Raw genomic sequence first — 17,730 nt, 5'->3', positions numbered from 1 at the left:
AGGATTGTTAAAAATCCTTGATCGGTTCTTGGTTTGGTTTGGTTTTGTAAGATTATCACTAGTTGTTCTGGTTACGATAATCTATTTGGTTCAGTTTTGGGTATCGATACATCAGTTCGTTTTGGTAGGCCTAAGTTCTTGGTTCAAGTGCACAATTTGTTTCGTGTTTTGTTTGTTTTGTGTTCCGGACTGAGAATGGTAAGTCGGAAAATGTTGTCTTGTTTTAGTTGCAACAGTGACTCACAATTAGAGGATTCCTGTCTGGTTCCTCCGATTGGGACTCCCCTATATGACCTATATTGTAAGTATGGTGTGGGTCCTATAACTTATAATGAGATATGGGTCCGTTATTGTAAGAAGGATGGTGTCCTTAGTTGGCCACTGCATGGTAGTTTTGAACAAGAGATTCTCGACAATTTAGAAGCGAAATTGTTTAGGAAGAAAGCCCGGCCGGCAATGTTTGACTCCTTTCGTTATTGGCGGAAAGAATCCAAACAGAGAGAAATGAAAAGGTTGAAGAAAGAGCAAAAAGAACTAGAAGAGTTAACTCTAGAGCAAGCGACTAAGCAGTTGCAGGCTAACGAGTGTGAGAAAGCCATAGATGTAGCCATTAGAGAGCGTAACTTAGCGATTGACAAGTGCTATCCTGCCTTGCCATCGAAAATGGCTAAGATACTGGAGGATTCCGAAAACGATCCTCTGCTATCTTATCTGTTACGGTCGCCTCCACCGTATGCACAAGGTGCTGCGGCTCCACTTATACCGGATGTTCAATTGCCGGTTGCTGGACAACCTGGTGTTCTTGTTCCTCAGAATCAAGTTCCTATACCTCCTGTGGTGAATGTAAATGTTCCTACAGCTCCTCCTCTTCCTGCACTGCCCGCTCCTATACCTACCACTGTACCTATTGGTCCTCAAACTATTTTCCTCGATACTCCTACTGTTTCGTCATCTATTCCTACCTCTACTGCGTTCTCTATGTCTGCGAGTGTACTAACTCCACTTTCTGTTCGTCGAAGAATTACTGATTCTGTTACTAATATGCTGTCTCCTATATATAAAACCTTGATTAAGACTCCTACTCCTGACTCTGTTCAGAGACGGAGTCAGCTTCCAAGTACTGAGGAACGGGGAGTTTTAGACTCCACAGCTCTCAGATGGATTACAAAAGTTAGAAGATATAGTACGAAAGATGTGTTAGAGACATTTATGCAATGGGGAGAGCCAACACAGCGATACGTCTTCGACGAGATGTGCTCGTTGTTGCGTGAGGAAATAGAAGAAGACGATGTCGAATCAGATTTGGAAGATTTAATTAAGATTCAAAAAGAGTTTGCTGCTGGAATGATAGTGGGCGATAATATAAAGGAAGCGATGGAACTCATTTTGAGTTTTAGGAATGATCCATCTCTTCGTTCGCCGAGAGATTTAGAGAAAGGTAGAATGAAGCTAAGTCGCCAATATCCTATGAGGGAAGTTCCTCCAATTTGGCGCGAAGCAGTACAACGTGATGATAATGCGGGTATTGCAGCTGCTCCAGCACAGTTCCAAAGAGTATGGATACATATTCCGTGGAAGCGAGCAGAAGTGTTAGCAGTGAAACAGGCCTTGCCAGATCCACGTAAGAATCCAGCCGGATATTACAAGGAATTGACACAGACAGTTGAGGCTTGTATAATGAACTTAGCCGACATTGATATGTTGTTTGGTAATGTAGTTCCACAACCAGTGTGGGCTAAAATTCGTAGAGAGGATCATCAGGCTGCTTTAGGTGGTGATTGGGCAGCTATCACTGCAGCAGATGCTCAACAAATAGGTGGTGCGAAACCCGAACCCCTAATTGCTAATCTTCCTGGCAGAATAATAGATTTAATGAAGACTCTGATGCCAGCATTGCGTGTTAATTGGGATAAATTATCCGCATGCAAGCAGAAGAAAGACGAAAGTGTCTCCGACTTCTTCACGAGGTTCGAAGAGACTTTTGTAGACCATAGTGGTCAGGATATGAGCACTGAAGGAGGACAGAGATTGTTTGTCGATAAATTTGTGCATAATTTGTTACCCGAATTATGCAATAAATTGAAAGACTCAGAAAGTGCGTGGGCTGTATCTACGACAGCGCAAATACTTGCGACTGCACAGTACTATGAAAATAGGGATAAAGAGGAAAAGGAGAAATCAGAGAAGAAAACGAAAGATTTAAAGACTAAAGTTCTTTTACAGCAGGCGTATCCGCCTCGCACGAATCAGACTAATATGCAACAGAATTCGTATCAAAAGACAGATTATAATTCGACCAGGCCTCAATACCAGTGGAATCAGTGTGCGTACTGTAAGAAAGAGGGTCACTATAAAAATGATTGTCAGATTTTAGCGCAAAATAATGCGGCAGCAGCTCAGAGAGGTCGTGGTGGTTTTGCACAGAATTCTAGAGGTCGGGGACGAGGTGCTATGCCTCCACAAACTAATGATCGTCCTTCTAATCACTTTGATCAGCGAAATGTACAGTCAGCTCAACAGAATAGATCTCAGCAATATCTTGTTGAGGATTATTGTGAAGTTGAAGAGGGATTTCAACAAAATGGGTACTAGGACAGCCATAGACAGAGAGAGGGAGTAGTATCAGTTCCAGTGGATCAGAGTGGGCCTTATGTCGCAGTAGCAACATCAGGTGTAGTCGAACCGTTTCTGTTGGATACTGGTGCCGCAAAAAGTTCTATCATGCATGCGAAACTCCCTGGCGCACCTTTGTCTGGCTCAACAAATGTTTCCGTAGGTTTTTCAGGCGCCCCTGTGTACAACCCGATATCTGGTCCTTTGTCTATTTCTGTTGGACCGTGTCAATTGAAAGCACCCTTAATTTTGACGACAGGTTGTAATGAAAATCTGCTTGGTTTAGATTTGTTAAAACGACTATATGCGACATTGTACTGTTCTCCGGAAGGAGTACAGCTTACTTTGGGTAAAAGACTCACCTCTCCGATGTACTTGTCAATGGACAAACTCCCGCCGGAGCTACGTTCACTCCCTGATTCTCTTTGGGCGACTGGTCCCAATGATGTAGGTCTACTAGAGATTCCACCGTATGTAGTAACTTTGAAAGCGAATGTGAAATTTCCAAGAATTCCTCAGTATAAAATATCGAATGAAGGTGAGCGTGCACTCTTATTGATTGTGCAAGATTTGATTAAAAAAGGTGTGGTTGAAGAAACGCGAGGAAATGTTTGTAATAGTCCTGTATTGCCGATTTTGAAACGAACAGATCCTACAAAGCCTCCAGTCTATAGGTTTGTCATAGACCTTAGAGAAGTTAATAAGATTGTAATTCCGCAGTTTCCTGTAGTGCCAGACATTACTGCTTTGTTAACATTGATTCCTGCTACAGCTACATGGTTCTCAGTCATCGACTTGAAGAATGCCTTTTTCAGCATTCCGATAGCCGAGGAAAGCAGAGATATTTTTGGCTTCTGTTTAGGAGGTCGCAGTTTCAGATTTAAACGCGCTCCACAAGGCTACTGTGAAAGTCCATCTATTTACAGTCAAGCTTTAAAAAGCCAGTTAGATTCTTTTGTCCTTCCTCCAGGTTCTGCCCTAGTACAGTACGTAGACGATCTTTTGGTGGCTGCCGATGACAAGGAAACTTGCAAAGCAGCTACAATTTCACTATTGCATCATTTGTCTAATTTGAATCATAAGGTGTCACCTTCCAAAATGCAATATTGCTGCCAAGAAGTAACCTATTTAGGTCATCTCTTGTCAAAGGAGGGAAGGAAGTTGACCCCAGAAAGAATAAAAGCAATTATGCAAATGAGTGTTCCACGCACACAGAGGGAAGTACGTGCCTTTCTAGGTATTACCTCTTACTGTAGGCAATGGATCCCAAATTTTTCACTTTTAGCAAAACCGTTGGTAGCTTTGACTGGGAAAAATGTTCCGAGTCCGGTGCCATGGTCTGATGAATGTCAAGAGAGTTTTGCTGAATTACGAAAAGCTTTGTGTTCAGCTCCTGTATTGGGCACACCTGATTACAGTAAGCCATTCACGCTCTACGTTCACGAAAGAGAAGGTTGCGCGTTGAGTGTCTTGACACAGAAGTTTGGTGATAAACAACGCCCTTGTGCGTATTTCTCATCAACATTAGATCCGGTAGCTAGAGCATTGCCTAGTTGTTTGAGGGCTACAGCGGCAGCTGCAGCTTCCATTCGACAATCTGCTGGTTTGGTGATGAACAATATGCTAGTGGTCATGGTTCCTCATGCAGTGGACACACTCATGAACCGAACGAAGACACAACACCTTACTAGTGCGAGATTATCTGGTTACGAGCTGACGTTATTAGCGAGTCATATTCAGATCAAAAGATGCAATGTATTGAATCCAGCAACATTGTTGCCGACTGATCAAGAGTCGAGTGATTCTGAGCCACATGACTGTTATTTCAAAACGGAAGAAGAGACAAAAGGTCGTATCGACTTGAGAGATACTCCTCTATCCGACCCAGATGGTACGCTGTATGTGGACGGGTCATGTTTTAAATTGGAGAATGGTGATGTGACTGCTGCCTACGCGGTAACGACTTTGAAGACGATTGTGGAGACTGCAAGAGTGAGTCAGAATTCTGCCCAAGCTGCAGAGTTAATAGCTCTTACGAGAGCGTGTGTTTTAGCTGAGGGAAAGAGAGTGAATGTGTTTACAGATAGTCAGTACGCATTTGGCGTGGCCCATAGTTTTGGCCGGTTGTGGAGAGAAAGGGGTTTCATTACGTCCCATGGGACTAAGATTCAACATGGTCAGCTAGTTAACGACTTGTTAGAATCTCTAACCTTACCGACTGAAGTTGCGATTGTGAAGTGCAGTGCTCATAAAGCAATCACGGATGATGTTGGTCGGGGAAATGCCTTTGCTGATGAAACCGCTAAACAGACAGCTAGAGACATGATGAGTAGAATGTATGTTGCTACGTCTGCAAGATGGATTGCTGAGTCTGGAATGTGTGAGGACACAATGGAAAGTGTGAAAGAGATTCAGAAAGAAGCGACTGAGGAAGAGAAACGCGTATGGAGAGAAAGTACGGGCAAATTGGACTCGAATGGATGTTGGATCGATTTGACAGAACAGCAGCGTTGGATGTTGCCTGATGCATATGTGCTTGCAGTAGTGACGATGGCGCATGGAGTGGCGCACATAAGTTCTAAAGGGATATGTAAGATGTTAGCTCCGGTTTGGAAGAATGAGGGAATCAGTAAGTGTGCAGAGAGAGTGGTGAAAAATTGTATGGTGTGCTTGATGCATAATCCTGGCAAGGGAACTCCAACTCCAGCTGGTCATTTTGCTCCTCCTTCCTGTCCCTTTGAAGTAATACAGTTAGACTTCATTCACATGGAACGCTGCAACAATTTAAAATACGTCCTGGTGGTGGTTTGTGCTTTTTCCAGGTGGATAGAAGCATACCCACTAAAGGACAACACTGCTTTATCAACTGCCAAAATTCTTCTCAAAGAATTTTTCCCTAGGTTTGGAATGCCACGGATTGTATGGTCAGATAACGGAAGTGAGTTTATAGGGAAAGTTATGCAGAGTGTGTGTGCTGGTCTAGGATTGAAACAAAAATTTCATAGTGCGAACCATCCCCAGTCTGCTGGTTTAGTTGAGGGTTACAATGGCACCCTCAAGCTTAAAATAGCCAAAATTCAAGCATCCACAGGTTTGGCTTGGCCAGACGCACTTCCTTTGGCCTTGTTATCAACGAGAGCAACAGTGCATTCTAGAATAGGGCTTTCTCCATATGAGATTGTATTTGGCCGCCCGGCAAATGTCTGGGGTGTGCCAAGGCCTAAACAATTCTGCTCCATTGAATATCCTATGTTGATAGACTATCTTTACGACTTGACTGCTAAATTAAGTCTTATTCATCAACAGGTCTTTGATGCTTTGCCAAAACCTCCGGAGAGTCCAGGGCATCAGCTGAAACCCGGCGACCACGTGGTGGTCAGAAATTTTGCGAGGACAAAGAATCTTCAGCCTCGCTACATCGGCCCCTTCCAAATCCTGCTGGCGACGAGGACAGCTGTACGTGTTGCTGGTCGCAAGCACTGGATCCACGCTTCTCACGTAAAGCGTGTTCCACTGCCGCTGCCCTACGACGACTGGGTGAAGAAGGGAATTGGTGCCTCCGAAGCTGAAACAACTCCGAAATTTGTCCCTTTCAGCGATGCCGATTTGATTTCTGACACTTTGAAACGTGACTCTCCTCTTGAAAAGACTGCTTTGAACATTGAAAATTTGTCTCCAGCATCAGAAGAAACTTTGCCATCTGCGAACGTAAACTCTGCAACAGCTGCTAGTGATACACTATTTTCCGATCAAACAGTACCAGCGAAGAAAAGATACAACCTTAGAAGCCATAAAAAGGACTAATAAAGCAGGCAACTGCATACTGTGATTTTGATATATATATATATTTTTTGAACTTTTGCCTTCAGCCAGGAAGTTTGTTATTGTTTATTGTTTTTAAAATTGCCTTGCCGTCTGGGTAGCCGTAGGGTCGTGGCTGTGTGCCTAGTTTGAATTTGCAGGGGTCTGACACAAGGTCGATCTTTCTGTTAGTACTGGGAACTCCCAGGGCTGACAGAGGCATTTTCATCTACGTACACATCATCAGTGGTCGCGAGCGGATTGTAGAAGATGGAACTTCCTGCGCTGCAACGAGAAAATGTGATTTACGTTCGCAGAAACAGACTAAATAGAATTCTTCATAGCAAATGTTTCTTGATGCAATGTGCCATTACATTTTTGATTGTTTTAGCAACACTGGTGGGTGGAATTGTCTTTAGCATAAATTTGATTTTTGTGCCAGTATCTACAGTACCTCCCCTTGATCCTGCTATTTCTACTGTTTCTTCTATACACTCTTTTCACTCGTTTCCGGAACATGAGCAAGCTCGACGCTCAGAATTCATTAATAATACTTTTGTACAGCTCTTGCACCAACACCAACTGGTAGTTAACACGACAGACTGTTGGGTGTGTGGCTTGATACCCCACACTATGGATAAAGGTATTCCCTATCTGGTTTTGCCTTTCAGCTACAATGGATCATTTCAGGCCCTTCAAACCATCTTTGCTTATGCTCTTGAGACCTATCCTCCACGTCCACCACGTTCCACTAAATATAACTCTGCCAACAAAGCTTTAGTCCAGGGAATTATTGACATGGTCAAAGACGTCAATAATACTCCATCATACCCTAGAGACGAATTGCGAGTATATTTAAGTTGGAATACTTCAGAGTATCGCCTTAGTTTAGGAGAAAGCAAGCGTAAAAGCTCAACTCCAATCTGGGTCGTACCTCACCGAGGTCAGGTCTGTTTGCAAGGTAATGGGAGAAATCCGAGAGCTCAGCTAGGGAGGAGTGAGTGCGTAGAGACTTATGTGTTTCCGGCTAACTCTTCCCCTGCCTTTCTTACTGCTAGGGGTACCTATTTCATTTGTCGAGACAGAGCTTATACATGGTTGCCTGCCGACTTCTCAGGATCATGTTATATTGCTCGATTATTGCCTCCGACATACACTGCTTCACCTGATTACCACAGAACAAGAGTAGCGAGAGGTGTCTTCAGCAAGGAAGATACAGCTGGTCAGGAAGCTGGAGACTTCTTCAAAGGCTTCCTTCCGTTCTGGGGGCCTATGGCCAATAGTAGAAACATACGTCAGCTAACACGGGTAGTTGAATCTACTATTACCGAAACTGCTGGTGCCCTTAGCAATCTGACAGCTGAGCTTCAGGCGGATAGGCTCATGACATTGCAGAACCGTATGGTTCTAGATGTTATACTTGCAGATCGAGGTGGGGTATGCAGAATGATCCAATCGAGCTGCTGTGTCTTTATTCCTAATAATGCTCCAACAGTTTACGAGGCGATCTCTAAGTTGCACAAGATTTCGGACTCCATACATGTAGATGAGGGAAACTGGTCCTTTATGGAGTGGGTTTGGACTCTGATCTCAGCGTGGGGATGGAAGGTTCTAATGGTCATTGGTGTCATCTTGATATTACTATTCTCATGTTGTCTGATTATCCAGTGTGGTCCTGCTCTGTGTAGTCTTTGTGCTACAACCTGTTTTAGGAAACCACCTGCATTTGGAGAAAAGACACGAGAAAGGATGATGATACAACAGCATGTCACTGACCTGATGAGCATAGAACTAGATTCAGACATAGATTGAGTAATTGCCTATGTAAGGGCAAAAGGAGGGTCTGAGGTTCCGTGACGGTTCCGTGACGACTTGAACCCGTGTTTTCAAGTTTGTCGGAAATACATAAAATTAGTATCAGCGAACCGCAAATGATCCATTTAGTATATCCTAGTGTTTTCGCTACGCTACGAGCAAGAGCACTCCTTCCACTGACACATTTCTGATATACACACGGCATCCATCTTAGATCATGGCCGCCATTTTGTGGTTCCTTGCCCTCACATATGCAATAGCCTCTGATCATTTCATTCACTTCACTTTGATTAAGGACACGTAGCCTTAGCCGGAGATTCACCTCTTACATGACACGTGCACCTTAAACCAGATCACGCTGAAGCTGCATGACTCGACAAAGGCTGCCTCCTCTGCCCGAGGCCAGCCCACCTGAACTGGTTTTCCTGTCCATTGTACCTGATAATGATTAGGCGGCCGAAGCCGGTAGCCTTGCCCATTTACAACCCACAAACATCTCTTATCCCGCTTTTCTATCTTCTGCACCTGGCTCTGCTCCTTTCCTTCTGGGCCTTTATTAGGGGGAGGTAACGAACTTTACGATGAGGCGGTCCGGGTCTTGAATGCAATATTGACAAGGGATTGTGATGGACTGGTGGGAACCCCTCTTCGTGATGTTTGGTATCAGATATTATCGACAGTTCCTGTGTAACGCCAAATATTTATTGTTTAGAGACACAAAGGTTTGGGAATGTACCGACATGTGAAATATTTGCCTAGAGCACAATTTTTAGTATATAAGGAGCAACCCACTTTGTACAAATCGAACAGTCTCCTAGATTCTGCCCGTGTGTAGATTCTGTGACTTCTGTGTCCCTGCAGTAATAAACCTTTGGTCTTTGACGCCACCATCGAGAAGCCCGTGTTTCTGTTCATTTGTGCACCAAGGCAGGTGGGACTCCGGGGTCTTTGGGTGTTGTACCCTGACACCTCTGGACGGAACTAAAAAAAAAGTCCAGAACTCCATCCTCTGGACTACACCTGGCTATAGTACCGCGTTTCAAGAGGTCTAGGATCGGCGGCCGCTCCTTTAGAGTGCTTGCTGCCAAGCTATGGAACTCCCTTCCTGTTCATATCCGTGCGATTGACGGACTCTTGGCATTCAGGAAGGCTGTTAAAACTTTCCTTTTTCCTTTAGATCCTTAGTGTTGTTGTGTTCTGGTTCCTGCTACTGCTTTTGTCCGGTTTTCTGTTCTGTCAGCGCCAGGACGCCCCTTTGCTGGGGCATCTGTGCGCTCTACAAATCCGGATAACATAACATAACATAACAAAGGACAGCAGGGGGGATGTGTGTGTTCCCCCTTGCTTCTTAACAGAGCGTGAGTTTGAGGTCTGAAGTGCGCATGTCAGGTTGACGAGATCTGCCCAACCCATCACGTGCAGTAAACTTCAACTGGCGCTGCCATTTAGCACTGCCAATCACCTGGATTGACCATTCCTCCCTACAGACTGCACCATATTCAGCAGGGCCAAACTGGCCGTAGCGGGCACCAGGCGCTTCCCCAGTGGGCCTCCAGGATGCGGTCGGTTTTGGGCCCCAGAGGGGCCATTTTTGTTAGTGGAGGTTGTCAATATCGGCCCCCTGTAACAACATCGGCCGAACCCGGCCCTAGCAAACCTTGTTTAGGACATAAAACATAGTTTTTTGATGTTCAGGCGGAAGGACGGACCAGACTGCATCGGGGGTGAAGGTGCTTTATCGGGCAACATGCGCGAGATGGTTGAGGCAGTATGGCCGGCAGGGCAGGACCCGGGGCCAGAGAGTGTGTAAACTGTGGAGAGCCACTGGGTCCTACCCTCGTCCATCTTCAGTAAAAACACAAACATTTCCGCTTTGTGTCCCAAGCCACTGAGGAAAGGTTTCCAGGCTCAGACGTGCACAGATGATACTCGGACTCTATTTTGCATCATGCGATGATCCAGCAGGAGAGTGAAGCAGACAAAGGAGCAATAAGGAGGGAGATATCGGAGCACAGTGGCAAAGGGGTATGGGGGGGCTGCACGAGTGAGATAAATAGGAAGTACAGGGTAGGGAAAGAAGGGAGAATGAGGTGGAATGAATAATAGACAGCCGTGTTTACTTGCTAAACGTGTCATTAGGTGCGGGGATAGGGAGACATCATGGTGGAGGTTTTGCATTTCGAGGTACGGGGTTGGGGGAGCGCGCTCGAGTAGTGGCGTCTCTGTGATTTAGGCCGGTGGTTGCGCAGGAGGGAGTCGCCGCGCTGGACGGGCCTTTGTTGGGATGGAGTGGGCTAGTAGCTGCTGGTCTGCAGTGTCCTCTTGGCACAGGGCCAAGTTAGGCGCAGTCGTGTTTTGTTTGGCAGTTTCCACCTTGCTATTTCCATCAATAGGCAGAATGGACATGCAGGGGCTCGAAGAAGGGGTGAAAACACACCAATGCCTCGTTAGCTGGTACATGGTATTTTTAAAGAATTGTGAAGCTGGGCTGAGGCACATGACGGGGTGGAGGGCACATTGAAAGGTGCATATGGCAATTGCTACCACAAAAGGCCGGGTAGGGGTCAATATGGGTGAAATCTTTTTTGTCCGACAGGTCCCAGCAGGTATGGATCCCACCTTTTTCTTCCTCGGCCAAGCCTCTTACTACCGGGGTACCCCAGGGGTCTACATTAAGCCCATTGCTTTTTAATGTGTACCTTACCCCACTCATAGTGCTGGCTGAACAGATGGGGGCCAAAATTATAGCGTATGCAGATGATACGCAACTTTTATTTACATGGCCTGATACAGCACTTAATACTGAGGTCATTCGTTCTTGTCTTTCTGCGGTTTTTAATTGGTTAGAAGTGGCACAGCTAAAATGCAACAAAGACAAAACAGAAATTTTGTTGTACGGCCAATTTCCGCCCAATTTTAGAGAACTTTTGTGGCCTCCTGATTTTCCCCAGCCAAGTTCAGTTACCATCCCTGCAAAGAACTTGGGAGTATGGTTTGGGGAGGATCTGAGATTTGAGGCACACATAAAAAAACTTACAGGGGTGTGCTTCGGATCTCTCAAGGCTATGAGAAAGTTCTTTCCATATCTTCCATCTTCAGCAAGAGAGTCGGTTGCGAGGGCTTTAATACTATCACGGCTCGATTATGCCAACTCTCTTCTTAGCGGAACTCCAGCCTTCCTAGTCGCCAGACTACAGATTATCCAAAATGCGACGGCGAGACTTCTGTGCAATGTGCCCAGCAGAGAGAGTGTGCGAATCCATTTGAAGGAACTACATTGGCTGCCGGTGACTCAAAGGATTACTTTTAAAATCCTAACACTAGCATTTAAAGCAGTCAATGATCTTGGGCCTTCCTATTTGAGGAAAAGATTCAGCCGATACACTCCCACTCGTTCTTTACGCTCAGCTGATTGTAATTTACTGAGTGTTCCCCGCTTTCGGCGAGTGCGCCTTGGAGGCCAGGCAATTGCCGTCCTTGCAGCTTCGGCCTGGAACGCTCTGCCTCTATCCTTGAGATTGATCCAGAATTTTGTACCTTTCAAGAAGGCACTGAAGACGCATCTTTTCAGATCTGCTTATTAGACTTTGTAAATTTTCTTCTGTTTCCTTTTGGCCACCTGCTTGTTTTTCCTTTTCGCGCCTGGATACTCTGGAGTAACAGAGCGCGTTATAAAACAGCTAAAATAAAAATAAAATAAAATAATATGCTCAGCGGAGAGCAATGTTCGAATTTGGTCCTGCCATTGGTGATTCAAGCTGCATAGCTAATTCAATAAAATCCACGAGTATGCAGGTAGTTTCGTTAGACATAGAGATGATATGAGCAGTGCTAAAATAGGCTACCTCAGTAAAAGTTTCAAATGCTACACTGGCAGCTGGCACACAATCACATGTTTATGTGACGTCTTCAAATTCGAACAGATACATGATTTCACAATGTTAGCTGTGGTGTTGATTCATAGGACCTTGCCAACGTACCAGCAAAATATGCAAATTAGGTGTTCCCGGAAGTCCATAAAATATCAAGACAATCACGCTAATCTGCTCATTCATGCTGGATCTACAGCAAAGAGCTCCTGGTTTACAGTGTAAAGAGGATGGTAGAGTAGTATTACATTCGCTTTTGGAAAGCAAAGCTTTTACTGGGCTGCTTTTAAAAATTATTTGGTCATGGGTTTTCTAGGTGCCACCTGTGAAAAATAGTTACAGGTTGCCTGTCTATTGCAGTCAATATGATGGCAGACGATTTCTTACTTAAGAGTCTGGAAAAATGAGTCTCTGTGGTTTCGTGGCAAAAATGTGACTCACTCCAAAGGTGATATTCAAATCCTGCCGTTTTCAGGTTGCCTTTCAATATTATTTTAAAGGGGTTATTTGGTTGCAGTTATATGAACAACAATTCCGAAAGAATTGTGTAGCAGACTATGGTTTTGGGGATGCATAGTTATGCACACATCTGCAGGTTCGGTGGCGCAATAAATGTAAGTGGCTACAGATTGCAGGTAGCCAACGGTTGGTGGCACAGGGGCATCCCCGGCTAGGTGTGCGTCATTAAGGGAGCTAGCCAATGACTAGATCCTCTCCCCAGGAAACACTACCAAATGCCTATACATTTCATTATCCCGTGAAAGTAGTAAGGCGGTTACAATTTAAGGTTAAAAGCTCATTCCAACAATGTGCAGAAATATATTGGTGATATAATCCCTGGGATTAATTTGCGACATAATCCGCAGGCAATATGGGGAATTGTGCCAGTAGTCCTTGATGAGGACTGAGGGGTGCAACACAATTTTTAAAGCTCATCCCAATAAAAGGTGGAGATTCATTGGGTCTTGCTTAATTGCCAAATATTTCTATGCAGAAATTCTCTTTTCTTTTCAAGGAGCTCCAAGCTAATCACAATGCAATGTGGAGACTCATGGGGTCTTGCCTAATTGCAAAATAATTCTATGTGGAGCAGCTCCTTGCTTTTCAACTACAGCAGTCTCTCTGAAGGGATTTATGGTGTACAATACAATTCACAAAGAATGGGTCTGGGAATGAAAAGCATTTTAAAACTCATCCCAATAACAGGTGGAAATTTATTTGTGATGTAATCCACAGATAATATGGGGAATGGTGTCAGCAGATCGGAGTGAGGAATTATGGTGTACAACACAATTAATGGAGTGGAAGGAAAGGGAAGGAAATACTGAATGGCCAATTATTTATGTGCAGAGTTTCTCATTTCCTTTTAACCATCGGCAGTCCATGGGGAGGTGCAACACAATTATCACAGAGTGGTCCTTGGCATTTTAAAAGTGCATCCCAATAATGGTTGGTGATTTATTTGTGGCATAATCCCCGGGCAATGTGAATTGCTACCAAATCAACAATTATTAGGGTTGCTTTGGTCAATGGCCACAGTTTTCTTTCCTTTTACCTGTCAACAGTTTTAGTGAGGGCTAATGTTGTGCAACACAATTTACATACAGTGGGAAGAGCGCAGAAGTACATGCCAGTAAAAGTCCTGTATATGAGGGTCTTTTGAAGGACACGAAATATGCAGCAGGGCTGAGTCGTTGCTACTCACATGGGTGTGCCAGGTTGTTAAGGGGACTACGGCTGATGTGGCATTGGGAGCCTGTGGGCTGGCGGGTGGACAGTGGATTGTCATATGGGTGGCATCGGCAGGTTAGACTTAGGGCTGCTGGCAGTGCTGGGAACAAATAATTTAATAGCTGATATGCAGGAGGTGCAATTATTTCAGGGCTTAAGGCATTCCAAACATGCAGGGTGATGTCTTCAAAGGTGTGATTTAAGCACGGGTGTGGGTGACGCAGAGGGTGATTACATAGCTCATGCTTGGGGATGAGCAGCTTCAGAGTGAACGGGAACTACAGCATTCCTGATGGGAAGCTGCGCATGGGTTATACAAATGTACTTTCTACTACTATATATTTATAAGTGCACCTTCAAAGGAGTAGATCACCAAACACTAACTGCTTGTTTTCTTTTTCTCCATATGCTGGTGGGAGGCGCGCTTTGTCCACCACAAGCGTGGAAGGGTATGCTCAGATGTGAGTCCCTTGCTCACTGCACCATTAGGATTCAAGCAAGCCGGGCCGAAGACGGCTGTAATGCCAGAAACCGGTCCCCGGAAGCTTGTTTCCTTTCCAGTAAAAGAATTGGCTTGGTAGTTTGGTCTGCCCTGTTCCCATGATGCACTGGGCCAGGGACAGACTAATTTGCATGTAGCCAGGTTCTGAGCTGGGATGGTGCAGTGAGCTAAAAAACGGTGATGGATCAAGCCCTGATCTGTTGACTGGGTACGAGTGTTCTGTTTAATTCAGATACTCTGTCCATCACCACCCCCTTTTCTGAATCGTTTTGTCCACCACAAGCGTGGAAAGGTATGCTCAGATGTGAGTCCCTTGCTCACTGCACCATCAGGATTCAAGCAAGCCGGGCCGAAGACGGCTGTAATGCCAGAAACCGGTCCCCGGAAGCTTGTTTCCTTTCCAGTAAAAGAATTGGCTTGGTAGTTTGGTCTGCCCTGTTCCCATGATGCACTGGGCCAGGGACAGACTAATTTGCATGTAGCCAGGTTCTGAGCTGGGATGGTGCAGTGAGCTAAAAAACGGTGCTGGATCAAGCCCTGATCTGTTGACTGGGTACGAGTGTTCTGTTTAATTCAGATACTCTGTCCATCACCGCCCCCTTTTCTGAATCTTATTGTAGATGGCACTAGCTGGGGAGGCATTGCTATCTCAGTACATCGCGTTGCAGCAAGTTTACACTCTCCATTAATAAGCCAACAATAACAGACTGGGGAGAGTAAGGAGTCTCCTGGGGATCCGGAATGCAGGAATTGCATCAATCATCTACACTATATTGGGGGCCTTAGCACCAGATCTGGAAGGTGAAGCAGCTATTGGGGGGAGGGCGAGAGCGCCAGTTGGCTCCTCGCCCTGTGGCGGGGTCCCGGGCAAGAAAAATGGCGGTGACTCCTTTTTTGGCAGGGACTGGCTCAGCCTGGAACAGGGGCTCCGGGCTGGCGGGAGAGGGGGCCGTCCTGCTGGTGGTCCTGGACTCTCTGGCCCTACCCGAGACGCCGGTGCTTGGAAGAAGCAATTTCTTGAAAGCGGGTTGAAAGCTGGTGTGCAAGGAAAGGCGCAAAGGAGTACCAGGTGGCCGTGTCTAGCGGGTAGACGATGGGTGTTACCTGGAATGGAAGTGAAGCAATGCAGATGGGTTGTGGCCTTTTGGTACAACCCACATCCAAGGTGGCTCTGGAGATCCTGGATTGTAAATATAATTGTAACCTGTGGTGCAAACGTATACTGCACAACCCAATGTTTATCAATGTGTGTTGGATTGGTTTAACACCTTGAATGCTAAAGCTAATCCTCCTGGGTGCTTACTTTTCTTGATTTCCATTGTTCATGACGAGCTCAGCTCGTCATAAGCACACGACCAGTGTACTGCATGACGAGCTGAGCTCGTCATGAGCAGCGAAGGGGTTAATAAAGTTGGTCTAATGTTGGCAATGCATCAACAAATAAAGAGGGTGTTATCTGAGAATTAATAAAGACTACGCAGTGAAGACCAGACACTTTATATGGTGCCTTTTGTGGGGGGCAAAAAGGGGGCAAAGTATGGTGGGACGAATCGCACGTTATATGCCTTAGTGTACTGAAAGGCCACTAATGCAGGCCCTTTCAAAAATCTTTTCAAGCTTCATACTTAGCAAAGAGCCAAAGAGCTATGATCCCTGATAGAAAAAATGTATGTCCTGCTTGCTTTTGACGTGGCCTCCATGTCAATATCTTCTATTCTGTGGCAAAGAAAGCCTCATTATGAGTTCTGTCATAAGTGTAAAATCATATGAAAGTGTTTTTTTACACTGGTTTTAAACAAGGAGCCTGTTTCACAAAGATAAACTTACACTTTTGTGTGGGTCCACTATTTTTTTTTACTATTCACAAACTACCCATTAATAGTAAGTTTAAGACTACGAAAAGTCAACAGTCAGGGCTGAGTCTCCACGGTCAGAAACTTACTATTTACTCGTAGGTTTTTACTCCCTGGACATGTAAAACTTAAAAATACAAGTCCTACCTTTCAATTACAAAGCAGCGTGCCCTCTGGGCCATCTAGTGCTTACCTTAGGGGTGACATGGGCAATAAAAGGGGAGTTTAAGGCTTGGCAAGGGGGGTTATATCGCCAAGTCGAATTGGCTGTTTAAAACTGCATTCAGGCTAAAATGGCAGCCCTGGGACATATTTTAAGGGGTTACATAGCTGGGTGGCACAATAAGTGCTGCAGGGCCATTTCATTTCCAGGCCCTGGGTTTATGGTATATCACTCTACAAGGGACGTACAAGTACATTTAATGGGTTATTTAGGTGTAAGACAATGTTACCATGTTTAGGGAAGTGAGCACAAGCACGTTAGCACTAGTTAGCAGTAGTAAAGAGCACAGAGTCCTAAGACCAGCAAAAAACGAATTTCAATAAAATTGGAGGGAAAAGGCAAAATGTTTGACCCTGCACAGAGGATCAAGTCCAATAGCAGGTGTTTGGTGGTTTAGTGGAGGGGAGCCTGCTTTCTAATTGGCTGGCAATATCCTCAAGTCTGCCTTAACCCTACACTTAAAAGGAGTCTAAGTAATGTCCTATACACTAAACCAAGAACCAGATGTATGATTGTTTGGGTTGTATCGCCCCACTGTGTTTGCACTGCATCTGCAATGGGTGTTTATGTTACCAGAATAGAGTGGCCTAAATATCGTCTGACAAAAATATAGTATCCTAATTCTCATTTACAAAAATTTCACCCCATTGAAACAATAATTTTGGAAATATTACTTTGGACACTCCATTTTTTGTCGGATGATAATTTTGTTGATGTTCTGAAATACCACCTAATGAACACATTCTTTGCCTTGTGCATAGCAGACAGAGACTGCTCCCAAGCAACCAGGCAAATCCTGCTTCATTAATATTTCTGAGGTGAATTCCCATCACTAATCCTTGATGTCTGTCTGCAAGTTACAGCAGGACTCCATCTCTGCATTTACATTCACAATTACACTGCACCTTTGTTCCTTAAAGCGACGAGGTCAACAATACCCTAAACAATAGGCCAGCGGCGGCTCCCCTGATAAGGCAGAGCGTCACCTCACTGCTTTTCAGCAGTGCAATAAAGGAAAAATAAAATGATAATAGAGCCTTGTTTTCATAATTTTATTCTTCTGAAACTTGTTGTGGGCGGGGCAGGCTTAGTTGTTGTCACAGCCAGCAAGGGAAGGCGGAAATATGTGCACTTAAGTGCGCATGACGGTTTGGCTGGCCGTCTTGGGCCGGTCACACAGTCATGCACACTTGCCATGTTCTCCACCTGGCTGGAGAACATGCATGCCTCCCATTCCATGTCTGAGCACCGGACCACGGATCTCAGACCAATCACAAAGCTGCAGTCATGCTGGATACAGCAGTGTTGTGATTGCAGTGTTGT

General features: G+C 45.0%; 1 protein-coding gene across 1 annotated transcript in view; it reads right to left on the bottom strand.

Annotated features, from left to right (window-relative positions):
- LOC147663104 (adhesion G protein-coupled receptor F1-like) overlaps positions 1-17,730 on the bottom strand; it is a gene marked incomplete at its 3' end in the record, with an annotated part of 365,238 nt that overhangs the window by 33,004 nt on the left and 314,504 nt on the right. The window lies entirely within an intron of this gene.

This window comes from Lissotriton vulgaris, unplaced genomic scaffold (genome assembly GCF_964263255.1).
Source record: "Lissotriton vulgaris unplaced genomic scaffold, aLisVul1.2 SCAFFOLD_2353, whole genome shotgun sequence".
NCBI lineage: Eukaryota > Metazoa > Chordata > Amphibia > Caudata > Salamandridae > Lissotriton > Lissotriton vulgaris.
The sequence above is the reverse complement of the archived record's forward strand: the minus strand, read 5'-3'. Positions and strand labels throughout refer to the sequence as shown.